Source organism: Pseudorca crassidens, chromosome 1, assembly GCF_039906515.1.
Source record: "Pseudorca crassidens isolate mPseCra1 chromosome 1, mPseCra1.hap1, whole genome shotgun sequence".
NCBI classification, from domain to species: domain Eukaryota; kingdom Metazoa; phylum Chordata; class Mammalia; order Artiodactyla; family Delphinidae; genus Pseudorca; species Pseudorca crassidens.
The window spans coordinates 73,322,927-73,348,533 of record NC_090296.1 but is presented as its reverse complement, the minus strand read 5'-3'; the positions used below and the strand labels follow the sequence as shown (position 1 = coordinate 73,348,533).

At 41.5% G+C, this 25,607-nt stretch overlaps 1 protein-coding gene across 7 annotated transcripts in view; it reads right to left on the bottom strand.

Moving 5' to 3' along the window:
- Nucleotides 1–25,607, bottom strand: part of STXBP6 (syntaxin binding protein 6) — a 280,731-nt gene that overhangs the window by 232,686 nt on the left and 22,438 nt on the right. The window contains exon 1 of one of the 7 annotated variants that reach the window (XM_067738967.1): nt 22,349–22,366. The exons of 4 other annotated variants lie outside the window; for them this stretch is intronic. The gene's annotated coding sequence lies outside the window, so the exon portion shown is untranslated. Of the gene's footprint in view, nt 1–12,395; nt 12,532–22,348; nt 22,367–25,607 lie in introns of those variants that run through there. 2 more of the 7 variants (XM_067738933.1, XM_067738976.1) reach the window with 2 other exon arrangements.

The following is a 25,607-nucleotide window of genomic DNA, read 5'->3' as shown; positions in this document are numbered from 1 at the left end:
GAACAAATCCATAAATAAGAAGGTGTAGATTAATTCCTACAAGGGAGATGTGGGAATGCTTCCTAAAGAAGGTAGGATTTTGCCCTGGGCTGCTAAACCCCATCTCCAGCACTGCAGAAATTTTACAGAAATTATTATCCTTAGTTTCCATGGACTCCCAAAATAAGTAAAAAGAATTATTTTTCTTCTAGGGGTATCCAAATTATCAAGCAGCTCTTGAAAAATAAGCTTCTTGGGAATAAAACATCTCTTTGGGATTTATCCACAGGCAAACCACCTGGATAAAACTACCTTAGAAATACAGTGACTGGGACTTCCCTGGTGGCGCAGTGGTTAAGAATCCGCCTGCCAATGCAGGGGACACAGGTTCGAGCCCTGGTGCAGGAAGATCCCACATGCTCCGGAACAACTAAGCCTGTGCACCACAACTACTGAGCCTGTGCTCTAGAGCCCGCAAGCCACAACTACTGAGCCCATGGGCCACAACTACTGAAGCCTGTGAGCCTAGAGCCCATGCTCTGCAACAAGAGAAGCCACCGCAATAAGAAGCCTGCACACTGCAATGAACAGTAGCCCCCATTTGCCACAACTAGAGAAAGCCCGCACCCAGCAACGAAAACCTAATGCAGCTAAAAAATAAACAAAGAAATTTATTTTAAAAAAAAAAAGAAATACAGAGATTGAACGTTTATCGACCCATACTTTCCCCTTTGAGAAGGCCTACCTGGTTTCCAACATCTGTTCTAAAGTAAACTGTGTATAAGATCCCAACACACTTTATTGCTTTCCTTTCAAAAAGCTCACACACACCAGATTTCAGAACCTGCTTTAAATCAAGTATGTCATAAACCTGAACAGTACTTTCAGAACTCAGTAAATGGAAAGAAAAATGCTTCAATGAGGTAAATCTCTTTCTATTGATCTCGCTATATAGATTTACTATATATATATTGGAAATGTGTTTCCATATTTGGAACTCAGTCTTACCCCCACCCCAAACAGTTTAAATAATAAGAGAAATGGCTAACTTGTCCTAAAGTTTTGTAACTTTATAGGTAAAAGTAACAGATCTACATGAATTTTACTTCTCAAAACTTACCTTTCACACTTTAAATTTATTTATGATGAAATAGGTCGAACATTGGCCAAAAGCTTCTAGGTTAATTTCTTGGAATGCTTCTTGGCCATTTAGTAGACTTGTTTCTGCTAAGTAAACATCATAACATTTTGCAGTTCAAAGGTTTTTGTCCTCAGGAATTTGGTTAACCATTTACTTTTTCCCTTGATCTCTTCTTGGTAGCAACAATATACTTTAGCACAGATCAAAGATGGCACACATTTCTTATTATGTTCAGCTAATTATATTAAGACTATTCTTTTTTTTTTTTTGCGGTACGCGGGCCTCTCACTGCCGTGGCCTCTCCCGTTGCGGAGCACAGGCTCCGGACGCGCAGGCTCAGCGGCCATGGCTCACGGGCCCAGCCTCTCCGCGGCATGTGGGACCCTCCCGGACCGGGGCACGAACCCGTGTCCCCTGCATCGGCAGGCGGACTCTCAACCACTGCGCCACCAGGGAAGCCCAAGACTATTCTTAATATAATTAATAGAATAGTCTTCGTACAACACTTAATAATGTTAAAATTGCACAGCAGCACAAAAGGAGAAATCATTACCTAAAAGCTGTTTAGCTTTTCAAAATAGGAAGCTGTCTCTACTTTCCATCATTACTCTACTCTCTCTTGACTTTGACAATGGGCTAGTGCTGGCCCTGCCCCCTTTCCCCTTGCCTTCCTTCCTCACAGCCAACTCCTTGGTCAACTTGCAACTGTCAGCCTAAATGGTCTTGCTACACCTGAAACTCTCAGCTTCATTTCCCTCTGTCCCATCCTGAGAAAGCCACTCAGAACAACAATCCCCAAACCACTTCTCTCGTGAGTTTCAGTTAAACCTTAATTATCTGGTTCTTTGCATCACATAGGGTTTCTTTGCTTCTCTCTTTTCAAAAAAAGGGAAGGGGGAAGGAAAGGAAGTAAAGACATAGCTCTAGAGCTACCAAGACATGAATGAGGGTGAGCACACCCTTCCTGAGAATTAACAACTAAAAAAGTGAAAGTAAAAAAGTTGAGGCCCCAGTTAGGTGGAAGGGCTCACCTGCACGCCAGCTGCAGTTCTGACAACTCTTACTCTTTGACCTCATCGCATTATTTGCCTCTTTGTGCCTGCTTTGGTCTCCTCAACTGTAAAATAATCATGACATTAATACATGCCTCATGAAGTATCATGAGGATGAAATGAGATCATTTACACAAGCCGTTTAGAACAGCACCCACCATGGTCACTCAATAAGTGTGACCTCTCATAACTTTCTTTGTATCCTAAAAAGGCCAGTCTACTCACACAAATTAAAGTGGAAAAAAATCGATAAGAAACAAGAGATATGAGAGAAGAAAAATGGCAAGAAGATGGGCCTAAAGCAGAGAAGCTCTTTAGGTATGATGAGAAAAGACACTGAACGTGGATGTACACAGAACATTAGGTAGGGAAGAAATTAGGCCAAAAGAGAGACACATCTAAAGGTGAAGGAAGCACTGTCATCCAACTAGCTTAATGGCTTGGCTATAGAGTCTTCAGACCTGAAAGGGCTCCCCTGTCCTGCTAGGCTAGAGTTTTCCACCAGTGCTCCCCCAGTGCCCTGGGGGTCCCACAGAGTCCCCACAGGAGCCTCCTTGAGGATGGGGAGAGGGAAGCCTCAGCATCACTTCCCACCCATCAACTATTCTAGCTCAAATAGAACAGTTCCACTGTTACCTGTTTTATTTGCTCCCAACTTAAAGACGAGATCCTTTGAATAAAAGTTCTATTTCTAAAGAAAAAAAGGGAAAAATAAAAGCATAAAAGGACACTAATCTAGTCCAACACTCTCATTTAACAGATTAAGAAATGAGGCCCAGAGAAGGGACTTTATATGTAAACCCACGCAGCATCTACGTTTCTTTCTCAGCCCACCTAGGAGCTGCTTGAGGGCACCATTCAGGGTTTACTCTTTCCTGGTTCCCAGATGGAAGCACAGAAACTCAATTAAGGTTGTTGGTTTCAATGAAAACGTTCTTTTCTTTCAACATTCTGAAGATATCACTCTTCTTGCTTGCATGGTTTCTGATGAGCAAGAAGCCACTGTAATTCCTATCCTTGTTCCTCCACAGGCAAGGTGTTCTTTTTCCCCTCTGGCTTCCTTCAGGATTTTCTCTGTCTTTTGTTTTCTGCAGTTTATATAAGACATGCCTTACTCTGTGTGTGTGTGTGTGTGTGTATGTGTGTTGCTGTTGTTGTTTTGGAGGGGTACTGTGATGTAATGGGAAGTATATATTTGGTCTTTGCCCCTGGTTCCTGGCACAGAACTCCTAAAACTCTTGAAATTGCCAGAGTGATAGGAGTAACAGGAGTGTCTTGTTATTCATAAAAAGCCCTTTCCAGCCATACCTGAGTTTATGCTAATAAGGTGACTCCTGTGGACCCTTAGGAAGGGAGCTTTAGGATGGGGGCTGCTTGCTACAAAGACCAAGGCATGATTAGAGGGTTGGAATTTTCAGCAGCCCTCCTTTCCTGGCCTCCAGGGAGGAGAGAGGGGTTAGAGATTGAATCACCGATGGCCAGTGATTTAGTCCATCAGGCCTACATAATGAAACCTCCATAAAAAACCTCTAAAAATGAAGTTTTAGAAAACTTCCAGGTTGGTGAACATACAAAGGTGCTAGGAGGGTAGCACACCCGGAGAAGGCATGGAAGCTCTGTGCCCCCACCTCCCCACACACAGCTTGCTCTGTGCATCTCTTCCACCTGAGTTGTACCCTTTATAATAAACTGGTAATAGTAAGCATAGCACTTTTCCTGAGCTCTGTGAGTTGTTTTAGCGAATGATCCAACCTCAGGGGGTTAGGGTCATGGGACCCCAGAATTTGTCATTGGCTGCACAGAAATGTGGGTAGCCTTGAGCACCCCATTTGTGGCTGGCATCTGAAGTGGGGACAGACTTGTGGGACTGAGCCCTTAACCAGTAGGGTCTGCACTAACTCCAAGAACTAGTGTCAGAATTGAACTGAATTGCTGGAGACCCAAGTTGGTGTCAGAGAACTGGAGAATTGGTGTGGGAAAAAAACAACAACACATATTTGGTGTGGGGTGTGGGGAGAACCCGCAGGTATTAGGTTGGCCAAAAAGTTCATTCAGATTTTTCTGTAACATCTTATGGAGAAACCCAAACGAACTTTTTGGCCAACCCAATATTTAGCTCAAGCTTCCTGGACATGTGGTTTGGTGTCTGTCATTAGTTTTCAGATATTTCTTCTGCTCCTTTCTTTTCTCCTTCTGGCATGGCACATATGCTATGCCTTTTTATATTGTTCCACAGACTTTGTATGTTCTATTCTTTTTTTAAATTATTTTTTCTCTTTGCATTTAAGTTTGGAAAGTTTCCATTGATCTACAAGTTCACTGATTCTTTCTTTGTCAGTGTCAAGCCTACTTACAAGTCCGTCAAAGTTACTTTCCATTTTTGTTACTATGTTTTTGATTTCTAGCATTTTCTTGTAATTATTTCTGAGTTTCAATCTCTCTGCTTACATTACCCATCTGTTCTTGCATGTTGTCTTTTTCCATTAGAGCCCTTGACATATCATAATTCATTTAATTTCCTTGTCTGATAGTTCTAACACCTGTGTCATAAAAGAGTCTGTTTTTTGCTTATTATGTTGTCTCTCTAGACTGTGCTCTTTCTTACCTGTTTGTATGCCTTGTAATTTTTTGTTGAATGTGGGGCAGGTTGTGTCAGTCGATAGGAAGTGAGGTAAGTAGGCCTTTAGGGTGATGATTTTTTATTTTTCCATCATAGTGACTATAATGAAAGCAGAGGGTAGCATTACCTTCCACAATAAAGCAATAAATATTCTTGAACTTATTAATCATTATTCCCTGTTCAAACATGTACCTTCTGTTAGGTCTCTGGACTGAGCTAGTTTCTCAGGCTACCACTTGAAGCAACACCATTTAAACCACTGTGAAAGGTGGGATCACAATACCAGTCAAGGTTAGAGACAGCACTAATTTATCCACATTACAAACTAGTTGCTTTTCTTATAACCCAACATACAGTTGTGGTAAAAACATTCTCCACAACTAATTCCTTTAAGTAGATGAGACTGGACCAGTATTTTCAGGCCTCTATAATGTCATTTAGGCCAGTGAATTGAGATGCAGAAAAAATTTAACTTCTTTGCTATTAATCATCACAGACTACCTTGAGAGAAGATAATCAGCTGCATACTTCCAACATAAATGCTTACAATTTAAGTAACTATGACAGGGAAGCCTAAACAATTGAGTTCTTGTGACTTCCTAAGTCCTGTTAAAGAAACAATGGTTTCCCCATCTTCACCAAGCCAGCTGAAGTTTAGCAACAAGTAAGTCCGCACTGAAATGTTCACATCGCAGATTCTTGAATGTAAGGGTCAAACAATCAAAGATGTGAAGATGATCTTTTGCTTCACTGTCTTTTGGCAAAAGGATCATAAACTGACAAAAGAAGTGAGAAGAGCAAGATCAGAGAAAAGCTCTGGCCAGCTTCTTTCAAAGTCACCTCTCAGCTGGAGAGGAAGGAAGGACCAGTGAAGAAAGACATGGAAGGTAACCCCACTGCTGCTCAAAGGAAGATATGCTGATGAAACGCCTAATTTCTTTCCTAGCCATTAGTGTCCTCAATCCTGTTAAGTCATCCTTCCGTTGTGTTACCGATATTAAAACGTGCTCTTAAGAAGAAGCATAAATCCCTGAGGGAAAGATTTCAGCTGTAATTGTATTAGGGGAAACAAGCCTAATTATGAATGTGCATGTATCTCTTTACAGAGAATTCTCTAGAACCTTTGCTGAGTCAAGCAAGACCTAAGATACAAACCTAGTTACCAGGCAGATAAAAACTAATCTGTTGTTCTTCTATTAAATCAAGCGGCATAGTACATATAATAACATGAGAGGACTCTTTTGCCAAGAAAAGCATAGGAATGTGCCTCAGTATCATCTACCAGACGTGAGCCCTACAGGTACCTTTGGAACCAGGTCAAGACACATGCTACTACACTCATATAGCAACCATTTAGCCCATCACCTCTCTCCCTTCTCAAACCTCATGCTGGGTGACTCCTGTTATTGGCTAAGGCCAGCATCACAAACTTAAACAAGATGAAACATCACGTGAATTGACAGCAACACATCCGTAGCAGGAGTGATGTTCACCATGGAAAGAACTATTCACTGAGCATGAAACTAGCTCAAGAAGCTCTTCCAGCATAAGAGATTTAAGTAATTAATTAATTCATCAAACATTTATTTAGCCACACATAATATATAAAGCACGGTGCTATGCTCTGGGGTAAAGGACTAGGGAAAGAATACAAAGATAGCTGAGGTGTGGCAATCTGAGGATGAAGGTCTGACTGGATTAAGAGTCACAGACAAACAGCACCTGAAGTCAAATGTACCACTCAGCTCTTAATAAAATCACTAACTGGTGAAAAATGGTTTATTCCTATAGGAAATCCACTCGATTTTTTTCTTCCAGTTTTGTTGAGATATAATTGACATATAGCACTGTGTAAGTTTAAGGTGTACAGCATAACGATTTGACTTATCACAATAAGTTTGGTGAACATCCATCATCTCATATAGATACAAAATTAAAGAAATAGAAAAAAATGTTTTTTTCTTGCGATGAGAACTCTTAGGTTTTACTCTCAACTTTCATACACAACATACAGAAGTGTTAATTACATTTATCCTGTTGTACATTACATCCCTAGTATTTATTTATCCTGTAACTGGAAGCTTGTACCTTTTGACAATTCCACCTCCCCACTCCCCACGTCTGATAACCACGAATCTGATCTCTTTTTCTATGAGTTTGTTTGTTTTTGAAGTCTAATTGGCCTACAGCTCCATGTTAGTTCTTGTTACACAACATGGTGATTCAATAGTTCTGCACATTTCAAAATGATTACCGCAATATCTAGTTACCTTACAAATGCATCACATAGTTACTGACTATATTCTCCACACTGTACATTTCATGCCTGTGACTCATTTATTTTGCAACTGGAAATTTGCACCTCAGTCTCCCTCACCCATTTCTTTCCTCTTCCCACCCCCTCCCTCTGGCAACCACCTGTTTGTTCTCTTTGACTTGAGTTTTTTGTTACCTCCAGCTGAGAGTACCATTTGAGGTGGTCTGGTCAACTAAAATATTTGTGGACAAGAGGAAAAAAAAGAAAATCAGGGTTAGCTAGCACTCTACCCTCAGCCACTGGGGCTACAAGAAGAAGCGTAGCTCTCTGTAAGCACTGAATGGTGAGTGCAGTAATAAGCACACAGCCTGAATCTATAAGCATAATAACCACCCCCTTCCAAGAGCACTGATTCTGACATTCAGGTAGAAACAACTGGGTCCAGGGTCCCAATGAAGTAAGAGTAAAGCCCTGAAACTGTGGTTTTTGCCTCTCTCATTTACCACACAGAGAATCAGTATTAGTAAGGGAAGGCTAGTCACTGCTGAAACAGACCTCAAAATATATTATGGCTCAAACACCTCAGAACTTTGTGCCTGGGAAAGGGGTGAATGAGGTGTTCCTCTTACTCACACTGAAATAGGGATTCAGGCTGCAAGGCTCTGCCATCTTTATCAGGGTCACTCTATTGGCTAGAACTCAGTTACCTGTCGCACGTAAGTGGAAGGGAGCTTGGAAAATGCATTCTTGCTGTGGGCTCAGGAAGAGGGAAATGTGGGTTTGGGTGACTAACCTACAGCCTCGGCCACTGTATTTTATGACTTTTCCCTCCCCTTCCAAGCTTTCCCTTGCTCTCTGTGGATATGCATGGATGCATGTCTGTACATGTGTGTGTGTGTGTGTCTGTGTGTGTGTGTATCACACACACATACATATATAAAACTATGTTTTATACAGTAAACTTTTGATCCCATCTGTATAATAAATGCCAGGGAGCCTCACACAAAGATGGGTGACCCTTTATTTGGAAGGAATGGGAATAATTGGATATTGCGACGCAGGTGAAGCAGCTCATGAAGAAGCTTTGCTTAGCTTCCTCTGAGAGGCACCTTCAGACAAGGGGGATAAACCCTCCCACGTCCACACTTCCCTTAGGGACCTTATCAAGATCCACGCAAATAATACCCTCATGAGGGGCTCATCTCCAAGCTGGCAAAATACCAGTACAGTACATGATTTCCCCTTATAAAGGGAGCAAAATGCTTGGTATTTCCTTGAGACCCTCAACGATTCCACTTTCTGGCTAAGAATCATCACGCCTTAGGATCAGCACTTTCGTCACCAGCACTAGAAGTTGGCTTTTTTTCTCAGAGCAATCTTTCACAAAGAAAGCACATTTCACTTCAAATGTGCATTTTACACATTCAACGAGGGGTAGAAACAGTGCTGCCCTGGAATGTGGACACCGGGCAACTGCTAATCCACCACTCTTAGGTTAGTTACCCCATACCCACCTCCCAGAGCAGTTGACTGAAAAACCATGCCTCAGCAAAAGACCAAATCAGCATACGCTATGGACTTTTCGTGGTCTATCTCAAATGTGGAATCACTGGTTTGCAAATGATCTACCATATACAAATATACTAGACCATACATTCTGTTGGCAAGGTATATACATGATTAATCTTGTTATTCCCCACAATGCCTTGTCTATATACCATCACTCGGTAAACATGTGCTGAATGAATACCGTCATTTGAAAAATTTGTCATCTGTAAGTCCTCTGCATGTGTCCACATAAGGGCTGCCAGTCTTGGGGACTCATCCGTATGACTCATTCTGTACACAATCTTGCTAATAGGTGTGAGATAAACGCCCTCCGACTGTGACAGTGACAATGCTGGCAATAAGGTGACAGCACGATCAGCCACAAAACAGAAAGGACTGGGCTGTTTCATGCCTGTGGGTCTACTCAGTCCCCGGAAGTAGTGCAAGACCCCAGGTCCTAATACGGTTCCCTCAGCCCTATTCCTATCTCCCATCCCTGTTTTAATTTCCTCCAGAGCTCATATCGCCATCTGACATATTTAACTTATTTGTGTGCCTTTCTCCCAACGAGAAGCTCTATAAGGACCAGGAATTATGTCCATGTTGTCTAGCACCTAGAAGAGTGCCTGGCACACCAGACGTACTCAATAAACATTTGTGGAAGGAATGGATGAAATAAAGAAGATATTTGGATTCTTTTCTCCAAATCTGAAGATTTTAGCCACAAAAGAAATGATCCCTGCAATACTCCAGCATGGTTAGATTCTTCTGACCTAGTGAGAACATCTCAAAAAGAGATCTCACAGACAACACATTTGTTAGGTCATAAAGCAGGGTTTCTAGAAACCCAAGTTATTATCATGCCATCTTAAAGTCCCCAAATAAACTGAGAATGGACAGAATCTCCCGGAGTGGACACACGTTGGGCAGCCTTTCACCAAACAAGGACCACATGTGCAGGCCTTGCTCCCTCTCCATTCTAGACACTTGCCCATGGAGCCGGCACCAGCACCTGAAGCATGAAACCAAATAGGAGGATGGGAAATTCCTTCAAACAGCTTCAGAAACCAATTTTCCTGAGTCTCACATGAGCAAAATGATCAGATCCTAGACCCAGCTCTACCCATGGGAAGCAGCCACGATTCACTTAAAGGAAGAAAAAATATGGTTCAAGTTCAAATTCTCAGCTTTCCAAACATGGCCATGACCTGATAAAATAAACTCCTTTAGGTTAAGAAATCACTGAATGTTAATATTAATTTACCAAACTCTTGTTTGAACTTTAAAATCCGCATTATATTTAATTTTTGGTATATGGGAGAACAGTGTCTATCGGGAACGATGATCCTTATTCATTCATTCTTCTGTTGACTCTCAAATAGTAATTAAATAATACTCACAAAGTAATGGTAAAAAGACTACCAGCTTGAAAATGTGTAACACAAATGATATTTTACACACCAAAATGTTTTTATACATTTTACACATCAGAAGTTTTTAGAATTTACATTCTAAAGACATTAGGATCTAACAATTCATAGAAGAAGGGCAAAGTTTCTAAATCCCAAAACTCTCACTGTTGTGGCCTCTCCCGTTGCGGAGCACAGGCTCCGGACGCACAGGCTCAACGGCCATGGCTCACGGGCCTAGCCGCTCCGTGGCATGTGAGATCTTCCCAGACGGAGGCACAAACCCGTGTCCCCTGCATCGGCAGGTGGACTCTCAACCACTGCGCCACCAGGGAAGCCCAGAAGAGTTGTTCTTATACCCTTAACCATACTTTTCAAATTTTCCACTAAGACTCTATTCAAGTACATTCTGGCCAAAAGGTTTGTGTCAAGTTTTGTTTTTGTTTTGTTTTGTTTCTTTTTAAAGTAAGTACTACCCTAGTCAGCCCACCAGCCAGCCAATATGTATTATGTGTTAAATCTAGTGCTAGGCATGGGGAATAATGAGACTCAGATATAACTTTCACCGTGAGCTACTGGATAGATTCATCAGCAAGTACAAAGGACACACTAGATGATAGCCAAGATTGTTTCTAGCAAATTTGTTTTGTTTTGACTTCAGAACAACTTTAAACAACTATAAGACTTCTCAAGACATCGAGTTAAGTCAGGCAACAATGAAAAAGTGAAATTTCTAACTTAGGGGTTTGGGATTAGCAGATACAAACTGTTATATATAAAATAGATAAACAACAAGGCCCTACTGTATAGCACAGGGAACTATATTCAATAGCCTGTAATAAATCATAATGGAAAAGAATATGAAAAAGAATCTATATATGTATAACTGAATCACTTTGCAGTACAGCAGAAAATCAACTACACTTCAATAAAAAATTTTTTTTAGAAAGTGAAATTTCAAAATAGTTCGGTAAGTAGAGAAATCTTTTTTTTTGGCCCACCACGTGCTTGCAGGATCTCAGTTCCCCGACCAGGGACTGAACCCAGGCCATGACAGTGAAACCCTGGAATCCTAACCACTAAGCTACTAGGGAACTCCCAGTAGAGAATTCTCCATCACTGGGTTTAATACCTGATGTTCTAACACTTAAACATACACGTATCTTATTTCCTGGAGACTTTTTTCCTCTTAATCTCATGTGCAGATCATTTGAGTTCTTTGCTTTTCCATTTTTCTACTTGCTTCTCAAAGCAACAGAGAGAAAAATTACACAAATTATACAGAACTATGCAATAAAAAATTAAACCACATTTTCCCCCAGACCTAAGTCCACAAATGTCATGTTCCACACATCATGGAGCAGAGTCAAACGCACACAAAAGCTCTCCCCCCTCAGTGAATCAGAAACCCAACAAGCCCAATCTCACTCACTAAGGAACATGGCATGGCCACAGTGTCACATACTCTCTGAGAACTCACTCCAACTTGATGTTGACCCTCAACTAAACAGAGCGGCTTTTCCAGTCCCACTGGTTTCTGTTACTGGCTCCAAAGCACCTACATATAGACTCTTCATGCAAAAATGACATCACACACAAAAAACTTGCATTTAATACCAAATCAAAATACCACACGTTTGAACATCACACGATCCTAAATTTAAGCAACAGTGACTGCCACTGTATGTTACAAATCACTCAGTGCCACTACGTATCTTTTCTTGAAAGAGTTAAAGCACCCCCCAGAGAGAAATGCGGTTCTGATAGGCTATCCCCACTTTTCACACCAGTCCAGCTTCACCTCAAGAGTACAGAACACAACTGCTCCCAACGGTGGCTCACTGAGCTTTGGGGGAACAGGCAAGAGGTCTTCAGAGCTGCAAAAGCACACTGGGAGAGCCTAAAAGAGTTTCCTGTTCCTCGTGGGAATCATCAGTATAATGGATCCCACATCCAAGTGCACTCGTGTAATTCTGAGTTCTCACCAGTAGAGATGTTTGGCCAAGGCAGTCGTCACAGAGTTGTTACATTCTGGCTCACTTTATGATGGATATTCTCACTGAGATTTGGAATGAGATTTATGGACTACTCCAAAGTTGCCTGGAATTAGACACACAGCAAGAACAAAAATAATCTGGCCCTCATTTTCACCTCAATAAAATGATTCTCCAGTAAACCTGTTCAGGCAATTAAAATCAATTTCCACTTCCTAAGCTTTTCTATTCCTCCTTAAGAGAAAGAAGGGCATTAAGTAAACAAAACCTGAATTTTAAATCTGACTTCAAATTGCCTGGGGCTAATTCATACTTAAGTAAATAAATAAGTGTGGCATAAACTAATAAATATCTCATATATATGTAAAACATGTTTTTATAAAGCATTCACCTACCTTTAACTCAGCCTTTCCGTTAGGACTGCACTTCATGGAAAACTCCACACACACAGCACCTTCCCTCCTAGAACTTCAAGGTCCTTATGAAGGAACAGAACTTTCTAAACAGGAAACCAAAGTGTAGAAAGGCGGGGCCATTTTCCTCAATGACACCAGAACCCAAAATTCCTGACATTCCCCAGCCATAAGTTCAAGGCTTGCTACATCATAAACCACATGCTGTGGTTCAGTGAGCATATGGAGACAGGACGGTTCAGTGAACTGAACATGAAATTTAAAAAAAAATTTTTTTTTTGCAATTTGGTCAAAGTGGCAAATATGAAAGAAAATAAAATTTTGACATGACCCATGGTAGTGCCCATCCCTATGAAACACTACCTTTACTCTAACTTGCACGTATTCTAAAACTATCTTCACAACATCAATGAATGACTTGCTAGAAAAGCCCAGGCACCTGACTTTACAAATCCATAAATCTAAATGCAACCAGTCACCTAGAGCAGATATTTAAATCATTTTGCTCTGACATTTAATGTCAAGAAAAATCACAAGCAAGGCTCCAGTGGAAAATGAGTTTGCTCATAAAGAAAAAAACATATCAGTATTCAAAATCTACTTTCCAACAAAGACATCTGCATTTTACTGAGAGTCCTGAAACTCTGGACAAGTTCTTTGCCTCACTCCCCACCTGAACCACAAACTAATGATGAAGCACCTGAACAGTGATGTGAGCTCTGAGCCAAGCTTCCTCTATGAGGACACTTTTCCAGATGGCGCCTGAGGCTGTCAGGTGTTTCTTACTTTGGCAAATACTCAAGGACGTTACGTAAGGCTGATCGCCTCTGGTACATACACTAGCTTCAGAAAGCCGTTTTGAAGGCTTACTTCCTTTTCTTATGATGGAAGCTCTCCTGTGTGGCTGGGAAGTAAGAGTCAATGTTGTTCAGTATCCAAAAGAAGACGCAGTTACTGGGAATGGTAAACAAAGGACAAGTTACTGAGTTCAGCTCAACACAGTGAGACAAAATAAAGATTCCCCCAAGGAGCTAGAACTGCAAAATCCAGTGGTTTTAAGTAGCCATCTTTTAGAGGTTTGTATACTATTCAGTGATGGAAAAATTATTTTATTTATTTATAATTTGATTGAAGTATAGTTGATTTACAGTGTTGTTAATTTCTTCTGTACAGAAAAGTGATTCATTTAAACAAATATATATTCTTTTTCATATTCTTTTCCATTATGGTTTATCACAGGATATTGAATATAGTTCTCTGTGCTATACAGTAGGACCTTGTTGTTTACCCATTTTATATATAATAGTTTGCATCTGCTAATCCCAAACTAGTGATGGAAAAATTACTGTCCCAGGCTTAAGGCACCATCATCTGAACACTGCAGGATGTTTTCTTGCAGGATTTGATTCAACGAACTACAAGATGAAAAAAAGGTATTTCTAAGCTACATGTTCAAGCAATCAATCGGTACCTGGGTTCAGAAATTAGTGGGAAACGCATGAGCCATTATTTTTTAATTAATTAATTAATTAATATTTTTGGCTGTGTTGGGTCTTCGTTGCTGTGCACGGGCTTTCTCTAGTTGCCGTGAGCAGGGGTACTCTTCGTTGCGGTGCGCGGGCTTCTCATTGTCATGGCTTCTCTTACTGCGGAGCACAGGCCCCAGGCGCGCAGGCTTCAGTAGTTGTGGCACGTGGGCTCAGTAGTTGTGGTGCGCGGGCTCTAGAGCTCAGGATCAGTAGTTGTGGCGCACGGGCTTAGTTGCTCCGCGGCTTGTGGGATCTTCCCCGGCCAGGGCTCGAACCCGTGTCCCTTGCATTGGCAGGTGGATTCTTAACCACTGTGCCACCAGGGAAGCCCGCATGAGCCATTATTGAATTCCACGGGCCAAGCAGGCTTTTCGCCAGATGACTGAAATCTTTAAAAGCTGCCATGCTAATGAGTTACTACTGCATTCTGAATTTCCTTACTGTGACCAGAAAAACAACATATTCAGTGCATGGTTTTACATTATATCATGGAGCTATAGCAACCACTCATCCTGCCTCTACATCTGTTTTTCCCTTTTTGACAGCCATTCCGTTGGAGAAAAAGAACTGCTAGTTTTGTTTGGTGGCCCCTAAAATGTACATGTCTGGCATTTCGGGCAGTGTTTACAATTTCTAAGCTTTAATTAATCATAAATTTTGGATATCAGTGATTGTTTTACAGGGAAAAAAACTACTGCATAAAAATCTACGTTCAAATTCTGGTTTTGCTATTTATTAGCTTTGAGATTTGGAGCAGATCACACCCACATAATAAAAGAGTTGACAAAAAAGGGAGCTGATTTACAAGGTCACCAGTGATTCCATGTACATGGCAAGAAATGTTAAAAAATGAGCCTAGAGCAGCAGTTCAAGTTTTTTGGTCTTAGGACCCCTTTACATTCTTAGAGATTACTGAAGACTCCAAATTCTAGAAAACAAGAATATACACACATTCCAAGAGCCAACATGTAGCCTCTAGAAAACTCCACTAAACACATAAGAAAATAAAAGAGGTAAACAATGTCTTAGTACCACAATGAAAACTGTTTTGACTTCACAGACCCCTTCAAAGGGTCTTGGGAACCCTCAGGCACCTTCAGATTATACTTTGAGAACCACTGGCCTCGAATATCTTAACATACAGAAAGCAGAGAAGCTGTCAAAGACCACTAGAATCATATCAAGAGGATCCAGGAGTCAGCACAAATGGACTCCCACTGGCCAAAGACGGGACAATCTTAGTGTCAAGAATAAATGCAATGGATTAAAACACCAATATTTTTTCATTCATGAATTCTTCATGAATCACATACCTCTCTCACTCTCTCTCAATGGCTACCTTTTGAGGACATTACTAATTAGCTGGCTAATGGAGCCAACAACAGTTGACCCTTGAACAACATGGGTTTGAACTGTGCGGATCCACTTATATGTGGGTTTCTTTCAGTAGTAAATACTACAGTGCAACACAATCTGCTGTTGGTTGAACCCACCAATGGGGAGGGTTGGACTATAAGTTATATGTAAATTTTCAACTTCATGAAGGATCAGCACCCCTAACCCCCATGTTGTTCAAGGGTCAACCGTAATTACTTTAAAAACCGGTAAATAAAGAGAAAGAATCAGACATATTTCCTGCCTTTCCTACATAAATTTTACCCAGGAGAACCAAGTAGCTGATTAGAAGAAGTTTCTCTTTATTCAAGTATTCCAGTTAATAAATGAAGAAATGATGGAAATGAAGATTTTGAAACCCCTAATCACCATTAACTGTTCACATCTCTCTCTTTTTCTCTCCTTCTCTGTCTTTCTGTCTCTCTCTCACACACACACTCTCTCTCTCTCACACACACACACACACACACACACACACAGAGGGAACTGGTGTTAAATGCCTCCTGATGAGAGTACACACATACTTAGAGTATTCTTGACAAAAACTGGAAATAGAATTTGACCCAGCCTCTAGATGTGACTACCAATTCCCAAGAAATTTGGTGGCTAAAAGAATATGTTAAACACAGGAACACTTGACATTTAACTCTGTGGGATGTTATTGGCAAAATCCAGCCAATAGACCAGAATAAATGGTCTGGTTTGGCAAAAAATAAATTGCAAGGAAAAGATAGTGAAGGGTGAACCTACAGACTAAAAGGTACTGAAGAGGCATGTCAATCAATTGCAATGTCCGGGCCTTATTTGGATCCTGATACAAACCAAAAAAAAAAAAAAGAAAGAAAGAAAACAGATAAATCTCAGCCCTAACTAGATATTTCATATTTGATTATATTACAGAAGTTCTTAAAGTATGGTAATATTACAGTATTAAAAGAAAAGCAAGAGTCCTTTTCTTTCAGAGATGTGTACAGAAATACTTACTAGTGAAATAATAGGATGTTAGGGATTTGCTTCAAAACAGTCCAGGGTGTGGGAAAAGAGGTTGGGATCTAAATGAAGAAAGATGGCTATAAATTGACCATTGTTGAAGCTGAGAGAAAGGCACACAGGGTCCATTGTAATGTTCTATTTCTGTATGTTTGAAATTTTCCACTCCAAAAAAACAGAAGTGGCCATGAAAACATCTGCTTGTCTTCTCCAGCGATTCTGTGAGCTGGGAAGGCAGGTCCTCTCTGCCGCCCAGCACTCAGCAGCATGGACCACACAGCAAGTTTCTGAGGCACTCCATGACCCAGGCTGCCAGCTGACCTGTGACAGGGTAGGTTCAGCAAAGAAGCCCTGAATCCGCTGTCTCTGAACCTGAGACATCTTTCCAACAGAGCAGGAAACAAACACTGTATTTAGAGTATGATCCTAACCGAGAAACAAAAACTCAACACAGAGAAAGGTGTAAAAACTCTTCACAGATAAAGAACACACATGAAAACAGTAAGTTTAAGGTTTTTGTTGTTGTTGTTTATTCTCCCGGGTATAGGGACTATGAGAATTTGCTTTTCTTTGCATCTATTTCTCTGAATTTCCCCAATTTTCTGCAATTACTGTATTAAATGTGGGAAGAGACCTAACAAACTATTTTTAAATCATCTATAATACCAAAACTCTATAGACAGTTCTTTTTAAATAGTAAGAATATTTTCTTTGTTATATTTCTGTGAACCTTTCCATGGCTCAGATAAAGGAAGAACATTATAATCATGAAGAAAATATTAAAAACTATCATTGAGGGATTTTTAATTCAATTATGAAAGCAACAGAAAAACATCCTTTTTATATTTGGGAAAGGGGAGATACTCTTCATTATCTTTTCCTCTATAAAATAAAGGAGAGATGCTATTTTTAAAAAACCCCATCTGGACAACCTAGCCCAAGAAAATCTCTTGAGATTCTTCTAAAACCTCAGTTTCAGCACTGGAAGCTGGGGACAAACAGGGGTGTCTGGGACCTAATGAAAGACCTTCTTTCCAGATACTGGACAGGTCTGGAGATGTGCATCTATATACATCTATGTATATGTATATCCCACCACCACCCCTCCCCTCCCCCAACCCACCCCACTCCTTTCCATCAGTTCAGGAACGAGAAAGGGAAATTTAGTTTAATGCCAAGATTCCACACCTGGTAACACCATATTCTCCAAGGGAAGATGCGTCCCACAAACAAAAACAGATTTTTTTTTCTTTTTTAGAGAAAATGTTCCTTTCAGATGAAGATTCTTAAAAAAAAAAAACAAACTAGGCAACAGCTTAGAATCCTATGCCTGCTTCAATCATTTCACTTAGAAAATGAAAGAATATGTGTGCCGTATCTATTAATAATTGAACATGAAAAAAGGAAAACATTGGAAATTGGCATCGATAATTGCTATGTTTTCCACACGGGTCTAATTAAACTTGACTTAGACTGCACACTGCCTTTTTTTTTTTAACCCTGCCATTAAATAAACAAACAATAACAAGAAAAAGAAGCTGAAACTGGTACTTCTCCTGTGCTTTATATATACTGTGGGAGGCTGTACTCAAATCAAGGGAAAAAGTTAAAATGACTCAACATATAGCATTGTAACCTTGAAGTTAAAGAGTGTGAGACTTCGACTACATTTCCAACGTGAAAATCACCAACCTGACATTTATGAGACTTTGAGTAAGCTGTTTAACCTCTCTGTGCAGCATGGGTTCCTCTTGTATAAAATAAAGAGTGGGAGTGTCATAGGGCTATATTAACTGAGATGAGAAATGGAAAAATTCCTAGGACAGTACCTAACACATACATGCTCTATAAATGCTACCCTATTACTGCTATTATAACTTAATACATCTTTTTTCTACTCTATCCTCTCCCTTTTTTCCTTTTTTCATCCAAGAAACAAAGATTTTACAAACTTCTAATTCTTTAGCCTCATCAGTGAATACTGTAATCTATTTTAAACCTGGACTCTTCTACTTTCCCCAGAGCAGAAACTTTTTGTCTAGGAAAAAAAAAAAAAAGCAAAAACAAGGATGCAGTTAGATTTCCCTTTACTTTATGAATGGTAGCAGATTCCCAACTCCCTGAACCTAGAAAAAATATCTCACAGTTTCTGAGATCCTAGGCAATCCTCAGAATTAGAGACAGTCACTCCCCAATCCCCACCAGATGCCTTTGAACTGGGGATCTAGTTTCCAATTCCACTAAGTCACTCATGGCTCTTTTGAGAAAATAAGTCATTCAGACAATCTATGCCAATAAGAATGATGGGGAGAAATTCACATGATTCTAGAGAAAGGAACACAAGTCTTAAGAATATTCACATGTCATACACAGTTTTTACTCAAAAGAAAATTCTAGGTGTGTTGTACTATCAGGGAGACTCCTGGATATGAAATAGAACATGAAAAAACAAAAAAAACCCAAGATCATTATATTCTAGGCTACAAGGAGTCAGAAAGGGGAAATGGAATGAGATTCACACATGCTTTAGGTTCTAAAAACATGGGAACTGGTGTGAGAACTGAAAGCAAAGTTAATGTCTTGCATTTAAGAGAAGTTGGCAGATAAAGGCGATAAAGAAATCTGAGGTGAGTGCTGTCCAGCGGTACAGTGTACAGTGCTGAGTAAGCGGTAAAAGATTTAGTAGCAATTAATATGAAATAGTCCAGTAATGGCATAGTCAAAGGCCTAGGTATCTCTGTATATATTTGCACCCAAGCTGAAGTGAATGTAATGGGACAAATCTTTTATTCACCAGAATTCTCAGAAAATAGGCAGTATTTATTTGTGCTAGCTGTCAAGGTATAAAGTGAGGACTTGTCCCACAGCTGCCCCTATGTGGATAGAACTTTGATACTCGAGTGAGAAAGAATATGAAGGAGGGGTGGAATCAGTAAAGCTGGGGAAAGATCACATACGTCAAACTGTGACTCTTCGAGTCTTCACAAAAGCCCATCTGATGGGACTCGGTTTCCCGGGGAAACTGCGTGGGAAAAAGTGTTGCACTCAGAACGCATGTGAGTGACACGAGAGCACTTTAGGACACAGACGCTCAGAGGCAGAGGGAGGCGTGAGCAAGGAAGACACAGGAATGTGTGGAATCACGAGAAGGCTCTGGGTTGAGCCAAGTTTGACTAAAGACCTCCAAAGGGCAGAGAAAACCAGTTGGTACTCAGTTACCAAGATATAAGATTGATGGTCTAAGGAAAGGATGCAAGTGCATTAAAAGATCAAGACTCCACGGGGACCTAAAAATCATGGCCATTTGACTACGGGTGGCCCTGGGCCATCATATATCTCAACGACTTACTAGGCTCTAAGGAATCCCTGGGGGACACCAGGAAGCAGGAGCACTTAAACTGGACCTGGCTGCTTCTCTCAGGGCTTGGATCACAGCAGGCAGCTGAGCAGGGGCAGACAGACAGCACAGCAGTTGAGATTTCCAACTGTGAAACCAAACCGCATGGGTCTGAACCTCAGTTTGTCATCCACTAGCTCAAACTCAGTGCCTTGTTCTGCCTGCTCAGACATCCACCCCTGAACTTTCCCTCTTTCCAAATTCTCCTGGTTGTGGGTCACTAGCAGGTCTTCTCCCCAAGTAAAGAAACACAGGATTTCTCGACAACATACAACCCCATTATCCTCTGCTCCCATGTCAGTAATTCCAGAAAACACATTCTTCCCCTAATCTTTGGATGGATTCCTTTCAAAATGTTTTGTCACCATGGTGCTGCATTACTTTTTTTTTCTTTTTTTGGTATTACTTTTTTATTCTCGCATCCTTCCCGCAGTGTACACAAGCAGGACTCCCAGAAATTCTCCATATATCTCAGACCTCAGCCACTGCCAGGGGCTTCGTGCTCACCTGCAACTCGGTCCTTACATAGCTAAATGCTGAGCGCCCACCGCAGGCCTCGGCAGCAATGCACTAGAACCCGAGTTTCCCACAAAGCCTGAAGGCTTCTCTGAGACCAGGCTCTTCTCTGTCTTTTCCAAATGCATTGTCAAAGCTGTGACCTTTAATCTTATGGGAGGCTCTCATTATTCCTAGAACCCCACACCCTCCTGGTTTTCCAAAGTACTGACCCAGAATTTACCTAAAAAGGAGCAGACATAGAGGACAACCATCTGAGAGGAGTAATGTGCTGAAATATCCGGGGCTAAACCTCTAAATTTATGCTATTATTTGACATCGCCACCCAGGGTTAGGGTACCCTCCGGACACTATCCCTCTCCTCCTGTCTTTCCACATTCCTCCCTCAAGAGTGAATTTTCAGAGTCATACACCTTGGTCCGCTAGGAAAATCCTGGTTCCAGAGCCCAGAGAGCTGCATCCAGGTCCCAGTGTACCAATATAAACTACATGGCCTGTGGACGGTTATCAGTCTTCTCCAGACCTCAGTTTCCTTCTATATAGTATTTTAGATGCTGACATCTATTTCCTGCCAGCTGTAACACTCTGTGATTCTGAAGTCCCCATTTACACTTTGGTCTCAGTATAGAGAACTACCACGACATGAAAATGCTGAGGTTCACTTCATGTAGGAGATTAGTTCTTAAGTGATAAACTTCTTTAATGTGGGATCGTTCTGACCAGCCACCTAGGCCCAATAAGAATAGCTACCATTAATGGCCTACCCCGTCCCAGGCAATGCTCTTGGCAGTGTACAAAGTCAACTGAGACTTTAAAGGACCTTAAGGAGGAAAGGGCTCCTTGGCTACAATTTAACTCAGCCCCCTCTGCTCCGTTGAGCCCAAGAAGCAATGCTTCGTAGACTTACACCCCACCTCCCACTTTATAAGCTTTACCACAGCAAGTAAAGATGTACACAAAAGTACAGAAGGAATTAATAAGCCACAAGAAGACTTACGTCGAGAATGAACTCAGCCTTTCAAAAAAAATTCTAAGGACAAAGCAGGTGGTTTAGTTATTTAGAGAGCAAGAAAAAATGATCAAGGCAGGGTCTGAACTATTGCTTTTGGGTCAAACAGTATAAAACAGCAGAGGTCAAGGACATGCCATGCTCATCAGCAACGCTTTGTTCTCTTTATTGGAGAAAAATGAAGCAATCCTTAAAGGCCTGAAGTCCCAGACAGGAGGACCCAAGTCTCCAGACTCTTGAATACACCAGATCTAAAGGAACTTGCAGACTGTTAAGCCTCGAGTCCGGCAAAGTGATTCTTGTTTTGCGAATAGTTTGAGAACAAAAAATATCCAAGGTTTCTCACAAACTTAACAATCTGTAAGTCTATGAAAGAGCTAACTTACTAAGATACACAAACAATATACACAAAGGAGTCAGAAAAAGGAAAGATCTAGTATCATTTTGGACTTGGCTTTGGCCTCACTGGGCAGGGTAAAATGGATGTGAGATGGAGAAAGGGGAGGACAGGCCTTGGGATGGGGCAAAGTACAGGTAAGAGTAGGGATAAATAAACAGGTTCCTTGGGGAAGAATAAGGAAACAGCCCTACAGAGAGCAGAGTGGTGGCTGGTTGGCAGCAGAGCTGCTCTGGGCTGTAAGACACTTCATTCTGTGGCAGATCTCTGAGTCGTCTTTCCCTGTGCTCTGTCGCTTATCTAATCTGTTCAGAATCAGTAACAAATAGATGCTGTATCTGAAAGCCTACACGCTTGAATTTTTTTTTTTAAGACTCTAGACTGCTGCATCCTGATTACTTGGTGAGGATTTTTATCACAACCTTCAGATGTTTTGAGATTATCAGATTTAGCATCTTATTAAACGCAAATCCCAAGTTCTTCCCCCCCCCCCCCTTGGTGAGACTTCCAAACCTTTTTCCCCTCTCACATATAAGCAATGCTGGCTCCAATGCCTTACCATTCAGAGAAGAACTTTTTGAGCTCTCGGATTACTGCTTATAAACTACCGACTGATGGGCCTGCTCGGGTTCTGTTACTGCCAAAGCACGACACACACGTTACAAATAACAACAGATGTCTCTGATATAGCTTCCTACTTACCCTGCCTTCAAAGCTCATCATAGTGAGAGCCACAAGGGATCCAGTTATACATGGGCTCCTCTTAAAGGTTTTGATTACACCATCAGTCACCTTCAGAAGTAACATGACTATGGAAGGCAAAAGAGCACCAAATCATTCCAGCAACTGAAAAGTCTATGAACTCAAGAGGTTTAAATGATTTACATTTTCTGTACCAAAAGTGATTAAAGACACAGTTTTCCTAATATCACTCTCTGGACATATTGCAAAAACAGAGGTAGGCCCCAAACCACTTCAGTATACTCTTCCATTGAAATCAAAGGGAAGGAGGGTAAGAGGAAATGGATAACTTATTCTTACTAAACAGCCAACCCAGATACAAATGACGTTGAACCCTGACCAAAATTCTCCTTTCCGGTCTTAGTCCTGCAATGAGCAAGGGAGACCTGAATATCCAAAATCCATCGACACTCTGGTCTCTGTTCCCTTGCCTGCCTCACCTCCAACAAAACCTCTCCAGCACTCCACCCAAGACTCACCACCCAGCATCCCTCCTCTGACTACAATACCCTCAGCTTCGGCTGCCTCGTTAAAATCCCCTTCATTGTGATCAACCATTTGGGCCTCATCTGAAGTTTCATTTCATGTCCCTTCTTACTCAGCTTCCTTTCTAAAGGCCAACATCTCCATAGAGCGCATCCCATAACACCCTTGACAAATGCCCTCAAGTTACCTTGCTCACCCTTTTGTCCTTCCTCTTCTGCCAAACCCCATAGCTGATACCTATGGTAGCTCTGTCTGTGCCCACAAATGAGCACCCAGGCACTGCCGAGAGTCATTCAGTATTCGTGAGCACCAATCACTGACGAGTCAGTCTTCCACAATGCTGGGTGATCCCACCCACTCATTCTCCCACTCTCCTCAACTCTTATTTCACTTTCAAAGGGCCACCCCTTCTGACATCCACACCACCATCACCCCCATTCCCAGATGACCTTGCCTCCTAACAGAGAAATGGAACCTATGGCACAGCAACTTCTCATTATCAGACTAACTTACTACTGAACTTCAGCTTCTGCCCTCCCGTTGCATCCTGCTCCCTCCTCTCCCCCAAGGTCAATCTCTCCACTGGGCTTTAGATCCCACTTCACCCCACCTTCTCAGACTCATATAATCAATTACCCCTTGTCTCTTCTCTCCTGTCTATTCAACCAGCTTCTCCCTTTCAAACAGATCTTTCCCATCAACAATTCAACACACTCGAATCCTTTTTTTTTTTTTTTTTTTTTTGCGATACGCGGGCCTCTCACTGCTGTGGCCTCTCCCGTTGCGGAGCACAGGCTCCGGACGTGCAGGCTCAGCGGCCACGGCTCACAGGCACAGCCGCCCCGTGGCATGTGGGATCTTCCCGGACCAGGGCACGAACCCGTGTCCCCTGCATCGGCAGGCGGACTCTCAACCACTGCGCCACCAGGGAAGCCCTCGAATCCTATTTTTAAAGCTTTCTACCCTCAACCTCACGTCTCCAGCTAGTGCTTTATTTCTTTGCTTCCTTCACAGGAAAAATAAAGATTGTCCTCCTTGGATATCTCCCATTTTTCCATCTCTCATTCATTTTTCAACCCATTCCAACCTAGCATGGCTCCATCGCTCACTGAAACAGCTCCAGGCTGGATCAATAATGATCTCTTTGTTGCCAAATTCAAATGAGAATTTTTTTTTTCACTCTTTATCTTATTTGACATCCTGACAGTATCTGGCCATGTTGATCAATTTCTCCCTGAAACACTCCTTGCTTTGGCCTCTACAATCAATGTTCTTCCTGCCGCCATGGCTTCCTTCTCTTTGCAAGCTTATCCTCCTCTGCCTATTCTTCCAGGGTTCAAACTCTTCAAAGCTTGAATCTAGGTCTCCTTCCCTTTTCACTCTATATCAGCAGCCAAAAGCCCAACTACCCACAGGGACAAGCAAGTTAATACAATTAAGGGAAACAAAGTTGACTTTCACTTCCCCCTCAGGTCTACAATTTAAAGCACAGCAGAACCGACAGGATAGCTGGCAACAGACCTGAAGCATCAGGGTCAGATGACAGTAGGGAGAGGTACAGACTATAATAAAATGGAGAGCAGATGTTCCTACTAAAACAACAATTACTTAGCTCAAGCCAAAGTCCTGATATATAAATGAAAACTCACGATTTTTAAATCTTGGCAATTAAGATTTCTTTCTGGTGTGAATAAAAGAAATCCTGGGTTACACCAAAAGGAGAATTTATCGGCTCGTTTTTCCGCAAAGCCTAGAGGTACAGCTTGCCACAGGGTTTAATCAACATGATCAGGGCCAGTTTCTCTATCTGGATTCTTCTGTGTCCCTAATTCTCAGATAAGATCTACCCTATGGCAGCAAGGCCATTGCTAGACCTCCAGACCACATCCTGCCAGGTTTAAGCAGAAAAGGAGAAAGATTCTCTTCCTAGAGTTTCCTCTACCTCCCACCCCCCAGTCTCAAAATTCCCTCTGATTAGACCAGCTTGGATTATTAGAAGGCCATTCTTGAACCAACCATTGTGGCCAGACGACTCAGGAATGATTGGCCAGCCCTGAGTCCCATGCTTCATTCAGAGTCAGGGGAAGAACTTTACCTAAGGCTAAGGTCTGAGACTGGGGGATAGGGAATTTCTCAAAAGGAAACTAGGGTGCTGCCATCAAAGGACAAAGTATACTTGGCGCAGCCAAAAACCCATAAACATGCTACAGCAACTTGTTCAAATATTTGAAAAACACTGCATAGGCCAAATAGAACAGGTTTTCTGGCTGAAGGTGGCTTGTCAACGTCCGGTCCCAATCCTGCTTTCTTGTTTCCTAGGTGATCTCATCCAAGCTCAAGCCTTCATCTACCATTTCTATAACCCAAATGCCACATTTTTTAATCTCTGACTCACAAATTCAACTGCCTACTCAACATCTTCACTTGGATGCCTCAAACTCATCTCAAATTCAATGTGCCCAAAATGAAATTAATGATCTTCTCACCCCACACTCCTCTCCCATCCAAAGCTGGCCTTACTCAGCGCTCTTATTTAGGGGCGGGGAGGTGGAGGGAAAAGTAAGGGGAGATAAGACCAACATGACTGAGGTCCTGCTTGAAAGAAAAATAAAATCTTTCAGGAAGTCCAAGTGTAAGTCAACTGAAATTCTGTTGTTACTTCAAATATTTAAGAAAGACATTTGATATCTTAATTCATATAGATTTGCAATTTTCATTTTCCAACTCTTCCCAG